The sequence below is a fragment of the Saccopteryx bilineata genome, chromosome 1 (assembly GCF_036850765.1).
Source record: "Saccopteryx bilineata isolate mSacBil1 chromosome 1, mSacBil1_pri_phased_curated, whole genome shotgun sequence".
NCBI classification, from domain to species: domain Eukaryota; kingdom Metazoa; phylum Chordata; class Mammalia; order Chiroptera; family Emballonuridae; genus Saccopteryx; species Saccopteryx bilineata.
Window position 1 is genome coordinate 397,732,548 of NC_089490.1, and position 6,523 is coordinate 397,739,070.

Here is a 6,523-nt window from a genome sequence, read left to right on the forward strand (position 1 = left end):
GATAGGACAGCCGTCCACCACGTGGGGTGCCTGCGAGCGTCCTTCAGAAGGACGGAGCTTCCCCTGGACGCTCGGGTTAAGGAAGAAACCACACCAGCGCTTGCAAGTATCACGGGGTTTATGGGTCAGCCTTGCGGCCGTCTGCCATTGCTCACACCAGACAGTCACAGTTCTAGCTCCTGTCCCCTGACCTTCCCTGGGCCCATGTCAGCTGCTCTCGACTAAAGAGAGAGAGATGGCATGTGGAAGCAGAACTGAGTTTGAATTCTGCCGGTGACCCTGGGCAACTTCACTTTGTCTATAAAATAGATCACTATGAAAAGTAAATGAAATAATTGCTCGGTGTTTATCCTAAGGATCGATCCTATGGACAAATGTAGAATCTGCGCGGGCCCACGAGGGAGTTTGTGTGTCTGTGAAAACCTCAACATGCAACAGCTGCCCATTAAAAATAAGGATTTTTGTTAGCAGGAATATTAGTTTGCTAGGGCTGCCAGCAACAAAATCTCAGACAGTGGCTTTTTTTTTTTTTTTTTTTACAGAGACAGAGAGAGAGTCAGAGAGAGGAATAGATAGGGACAGACAGACAGGAACGGAGAGAAATGAGAAACATCAATCATCAGTTTTTCGTTGCGACTCCTTAGTTGTTCATTGATTGCTTTCTCATATGTGCCTTGACCGTGGGCCTTCAGCAGACCGACTAACCCCTTGCTCAAGCCAGCGACCTTGGGTCCAAGCTGGTGAGCTTTGCTCAAACCAGATGAGCCTGCGCTCAAGCTGGTGACCTCGGGGTCTCGAACCTGGGTCCTCCGCATCCCAGTCTGACGCTCTATCCACTGCGCCACCGCCTGGTCAGGCGACAGTGGCTTAAATGCAGTTATTTTGGTACAGTTCTGGAGGCTGGAAGGCCACGATCAAGGTGTTGGCAGGTTTGATTTCTGCCAAGGCCTCTCTGCTTGGCTACAGATAGATGGCCGCCTTCTCACCATGTCCTTACATGGTCTTTCCTTTATATATACTGTGGCCAAATTTCTTATAAGGACATCAGTCAGCTTTAGTTAGGGCCCACCCTAACAGCCTCACTCCAAATATAGTCAGAGTTAGGGTTTCAACGGACAGCCCATCACAGGAGGCAAAGCAGAATTACTTTAGAGGTTAGAACAGGAGAGACTGGAGAAGATAACAGTCACTAGGCACAAAAGGGAAGAGGAAGGAAGGGAAGATGGGGAGGCCAGTTGAAAGCTCTGATTTGTGCTCATGGGTGCTGCCATTCACTAGAGAAGTGACTCTAGTCATCAGAGATTGCTGGAGGCTCAGGTTGGAGCCCCCTGGCCTCTTTGGCCAAGCAGACCCAGTAAGTAAGGGTGTGACAGCCCTTTTGTACAAGCCAAGGTATATATCATCCTAGACCTTAGTTCTGTGAAAAGTCACCTCCACCAGCCTGGGAATCTCATAAGCAGAGACTGTCTGGGCCTCTCTTGTGCTCCACAGTTTGTCCCGGGGCCTTGCTGCATAAATGTCAACAAATAAGTGAGCACGATATAATCTAAAAGAGAATGATAATCTTTTCAGCACATCTGAACCACAAGAGGAGAGCAAGCTATAAAATGTCCAAAGGTTTCAGCAGCCCAGAGGGCAGATAATTTATCTTGATTCTGGATCAGAACAATCTGCTCAGAAAACAAAACTAAAACAGGGTTCCTGCTCCCAGCCTTCAGTTCATCCAAATACTACAGTTTGTTTTAGAGCAGAGTTGTCCAAAACCCAAGCACTAGCAAGTGCCGCTCACAACCATCAGATCCACTCTGTTGGACATAAAATACTGAAGCCAGCTCTGCGGGACCTGCTGCCAGACAGGGCCCCAAGGTGAGCTACTGGGCGCTGCCTCCAGCCGGGAAGACAGATACATTGTAATTTGGCCTAAACTTTGCCGAAATGGGATGATAAAGACCAGGAGAGGGGCCAGAGCCTGGCACCCAGCGCACCCTGAGCAGGGAAGGAAGGGCCTTAACCTTGTAGCTGGTGCACAATAAATCTTGATTTCAAATGCTGTTCCTTCTCAGCGAGTTCCTTTCTAGCACTCAAGTTTGTAAACTGAGGGCAGAAGTGGAGTGGGACGAGCTTCCGTCCCCAGAGTCCCTCATCAGAAGTGGGTGGCGTGCGGGAAACCCGGCAGGGGACACCGTCTTCCCAGCCCACACCTCTGTGGTCCTCCCGTCAGCCCCAAACCATCACTGCATTCAGACTTGGTAGCAACTTTGAGGGCGTGAGGAAGTACCCCCACAGAGCCAGCCCTGCTAAGAAAATACGGGTGCCCCTCCCTCTGCAGAGGTGTAGGCGTGACCCAGTAAGGAATGGGCGCTGGGCTGAAGGATGGAGGCGAAACCAGGTGTAGGAACCGGCTTGGGAGGCGGTCTGGGTCAGAACACAGGCCGGGCTGGGAGTGGGGGTAAGCGCTCATTGGTGGTTCCATCCAGACTATAAATACCATTAATACCCAACGAGCAAGCAGCCTTTCTGCCTTCCTCCACCCACGTACATGCGTCCGATAGGGGCAGAGCTGGAGTCACACGTGGCTATTTCCAGAGAGGAAGATCTGTGGGCAGGGGGGGTGCGAGACGACCCAGGGAGGATCCTGCCCTTTTGAAAGATGGAAACAGGCCCAGGTAAAGCAAGTTTATCTCAGCCACCATGTTCCCAAACCCGTGGCCCTGCCGGGGCAGGGGCGGTCCCAGGAGTGCTCCAGGTGAGAAGCACGAAAGAACAGCATGTTTTGGCAACTTGATCCTCAAATCTTGTTGTTTTTTCAACCTACCATTAAAATGAAGTTGGATTTTCAGACAATGCGAGGCCTGGGCCAGGCATGGGCTGGGTCGGTAGAGGAAACTAGGCTGACTAGGCTGGGGTTCTTTATTTTTTTTTAATATATTTATTGATTTTAGAGAGAAAAACATCGATTAGTTGTTCCACTCATCTATGCATTCATTGGTTGATTCCTGTATGTGCCCTGACCAGGGTTTGAACCCACATCTTTGTCGTATCAGGGACAGTGCTCTAACCAACCGAGCTACCCGGCCAGAGTGTATTTTTCTTTGGTTTTAAGGACTGACCACCTCAGAGTTAATATTCTGGCTGTGCCAGCACTTCCTGGGTCCCGGGCAGTCTGGGTTCTAAGCTCTGCTGGGGCGGGGGAGGAGGAGGCTGTCTCTCTGAGGCTCCATCACCGAACACCCTGGCTCGTTATTCTGCAGGGTAGTGGTGTTTTACTAAACATTTTTAAGTTAAATATAACCTTTTCTTACAATAAAAGGGATAGGTCTGCATTATAGAAGTTGGAAAAAAACTAACAAATTTTAAAATAAGTGAGAAAACATAAAAGTAAGTAAGGGGGGAAATTTCCTATCACCCAGGGAATATCACAGTTAACGCCTTGTAAATATTTCTTTCCAAAATGAGATCATGCTATGCATGCTTTTTTTTTTCCAGTTAACCATTTTTCTACATCAAACTTTCACCTTATGTAACATTCACTCAGTATTCAGATTTCTGCCGTTTTTCTCAGACGTGCCCCTGCCCCATCCCTGGACTGCTGGCTGTGCCCCCTTTCTAGGCTCTGACTTGGTTAGGGCAGGGCCCCAGCTGGGTCACCTTCTCTGTTGGTAGAGCTGCCCCTTCGTGGGACAAGGCAATCATGTGGCCAGAACACCTCACAGGAGCCAGGGGCCAGGCAGAGCATTTCAAACAGAAACGGTGACATCCCTTCTGTAGCAGAAGCCGTCACATTGGGCTATGGGCTCTGCTGTCCGCCCAGTCCGGATCCCGGCGGGGGGCGGAGGGGGGGGGACAGAATCCTGCACTCTCTCCCAAGGTTCTATTTGGAAACAAGTATTTCATCCTTTTAAAAAAGTAAGAAAGCTCAAGGCAAGTTCTTCCTTTCTGCCCCCCCCCCATTCTGTCTGTGCCTCTCTCAGGGACCACTTAGCTCACTGTGGACCCACATGCTTCCCCTGTGACCTCACCGCAAGTCGCCTGGGGCCTCCCCAATCTTCTGGGCCATCTCCCTCACCTTATCTTGGCTCTTGCACAGATCTCACACCCCGGATGCCTCATGACCAAACACCCCGCAGCCTCCCCACCCTGTCTGCCCTCCTCAGAAATTCCAGCACGGTTTGTCAACTGCTCTCAAGCAGAAATGGTCAGGACACAGGGCAGGGCACCCTGCAGAACCGAATCTTCCTGGCACACGCCCCGCATTCCCAGCCCCGAGTCCTGACTCGGACGTGCGCGGAAAACAGGCAGCCCATTCCCGGGAGTGTGATGCGTCTGCCTTTATGTAATCGGGGCGCCCGCGAATGTGCACCCGAGCTTACAGCCTTTGCCACGGCAAGCTCTGCAGTGGCCTCCCCTGGAAGGGACTTATATTATTTGAGAGGAAAGTTTCTGGCACTGCTTCCTGTCTCTGACTCCCTCCTGCATGGGGGCTCAGACCCGGGAGGCACTGTTGTCCTGCTGGTATGTGCAGAATGCTCCAGGCTTCTCCAAAACCCGCAGGCAGCACCCTGCCCTTGCCGGGATCAGCTCCCAGGATGAAGTCTGGTACAGGCGGGACCTGCTCCAGGCCACCTGGCTGCCACCCCAGCCTCCAAAGCTCTGCGACCTCCGGTCCCTGCACCGCAGACTGCCCAGCTTCTGAGCCGGTCTTGGCGTCAGATCTTCCCATGGAGACCGCTGGTCTGGCTGCCGGGCCTGTGCTCAAGTGTGAAGACAGGAATGAGGAGCCCCACCTCATTCCTTGGACTCTCAGCCCCATAGCCAGTCCGTCACGGCGCCTCCTCCTGGGAGCCCCCTCCAGCCCACCCAAGAGCCTCGAGTCCCTGCTGCTGCGGACTCTCAACCCTAAACCCTTCGGCTGCTTCCCGGACCCCCCTGCACCCAGCATGCGGGGCTCCCTAGGCCTCCACACTCCCCAGTCCCTCTCCCAGCATGCCTTCCTACCCTTAAAGATGCTTAAAGGGGGAATAACAGTTACCTCTCCCAGGGGATCACTGCGAGGCCCAGTTCCTACATGGAAAATTCTTAGAAGTGTGCCCGGCACACAGAAAGTGTGCAGCACGAGTTAGCTGTAGTGACTGTTCTTTTGTTCCCAGAGGGAACCCTTCCCTTTCTGAGCCCCTGCCCCTCTTCAGGGTCACCAGCCAGCAGCTCCCAAAACAGGCCTCTGCTGCATGGCCCCGAAGCTTGCCTCGACCATTGTGAACGTGTGGGCCAGATGCTCAGCCAGCAGGCTGTCTCGTGCGGGCAAAGTCCCTGGGCAGAGCCCCACCCACGACGATACCAACACAAAGGTGACCCCCACTTTCATCTTTTATGGTTTACAAAGGATTTTCACATCTATTTCTACTCTGTGGAGTAGTCAGGGCAGAACTAGTTACTCCCCTCTTCCAAATGGGGCCCTCGGCTTACAGAGGTGAGGCCAGCTCGTAAGTGGTCCGGCTGGACTTCGAGTCCGGCTCTGCCTGACTCCAAGCCCAGAGCTTCATCCTCAGTTCCACGCTGGGCCACAACCAGTTAAGTGCATCTTCCTCCTTCTAAAAAGAAGCTCAGATGCCAAAGGAATTAGAGACAGCCGTGCACGATGAAAACCAGACGTCCTCCCCTTGTCTCTGGACCAGCTCCCAGGAAAGAAAAAACAACTGATACGTGGCCCCCGGGGTCCGCCCCGTGAGCTCAGCTCCTGGCAGGAAGGGCCTCGCTAAGGACGGCCTGGCGAGCCCCCTGGGCCCAGGAAAGCCTTTTCCCAGAGCCGGGGCCAGGCCGCAGGGCTCCTTAACTTCTGGGTCAGGACAGGGAGTGTCCAACGCCAACTGTGTTGCCACTAACTCTCTCTAATCCTAACTATTCTGTAGTGAGGTGCTGTGCCCGTTTTTCAGATGGGGACATCAAGGCTTAGAGAATGTGACTTTCCAAACTAGCAAGTGAAGTCACCTGAAGAAGGCTGGGTTACAGCCTGCGCCACAGACCTGGTCACGACCGTTGGGGCAAACCCACGCTGAGACCTAGGGAGATACAGCCAGCCTTGCCCACTCTTCCTCCTAACCCTGGCCCCGAGGCAAGGCCCATCAGGATGCTCCTGTCCCTGCTAGTTATTTCACTGGCTTAAGGAACCCCTTGCTGTTGGGAGGGAGGGGCCAGTTCCCGGTAGCAGTGAAAGCTCTCTGGGCAGAGTCCCCAGCAGGCCAGGGCCTGGGGGGGAGGAGCAGGGCTCCATGAGAATGCCAGTGGGGCCGGGTGAGCAGGGATGGGGGTGACGAAGAGCTGAGGACCAGACAAGCAGAACAGGAGTCCAGGTCTAGGACACACCACGTAGCCAGCCCCAAACCCTCCCCTCAGGGGCCATCTCTCTAGGCAGCTCTCCCACCCGAGGATAGGGGCTTGTGGAGCGGAGCCAGGAGGCAGAGGCCGGAGCAGGCCCCCACAGGCCCACTGGGGGCGTGTGTGGGGGTGGCATCTGGTCTGAATCCAA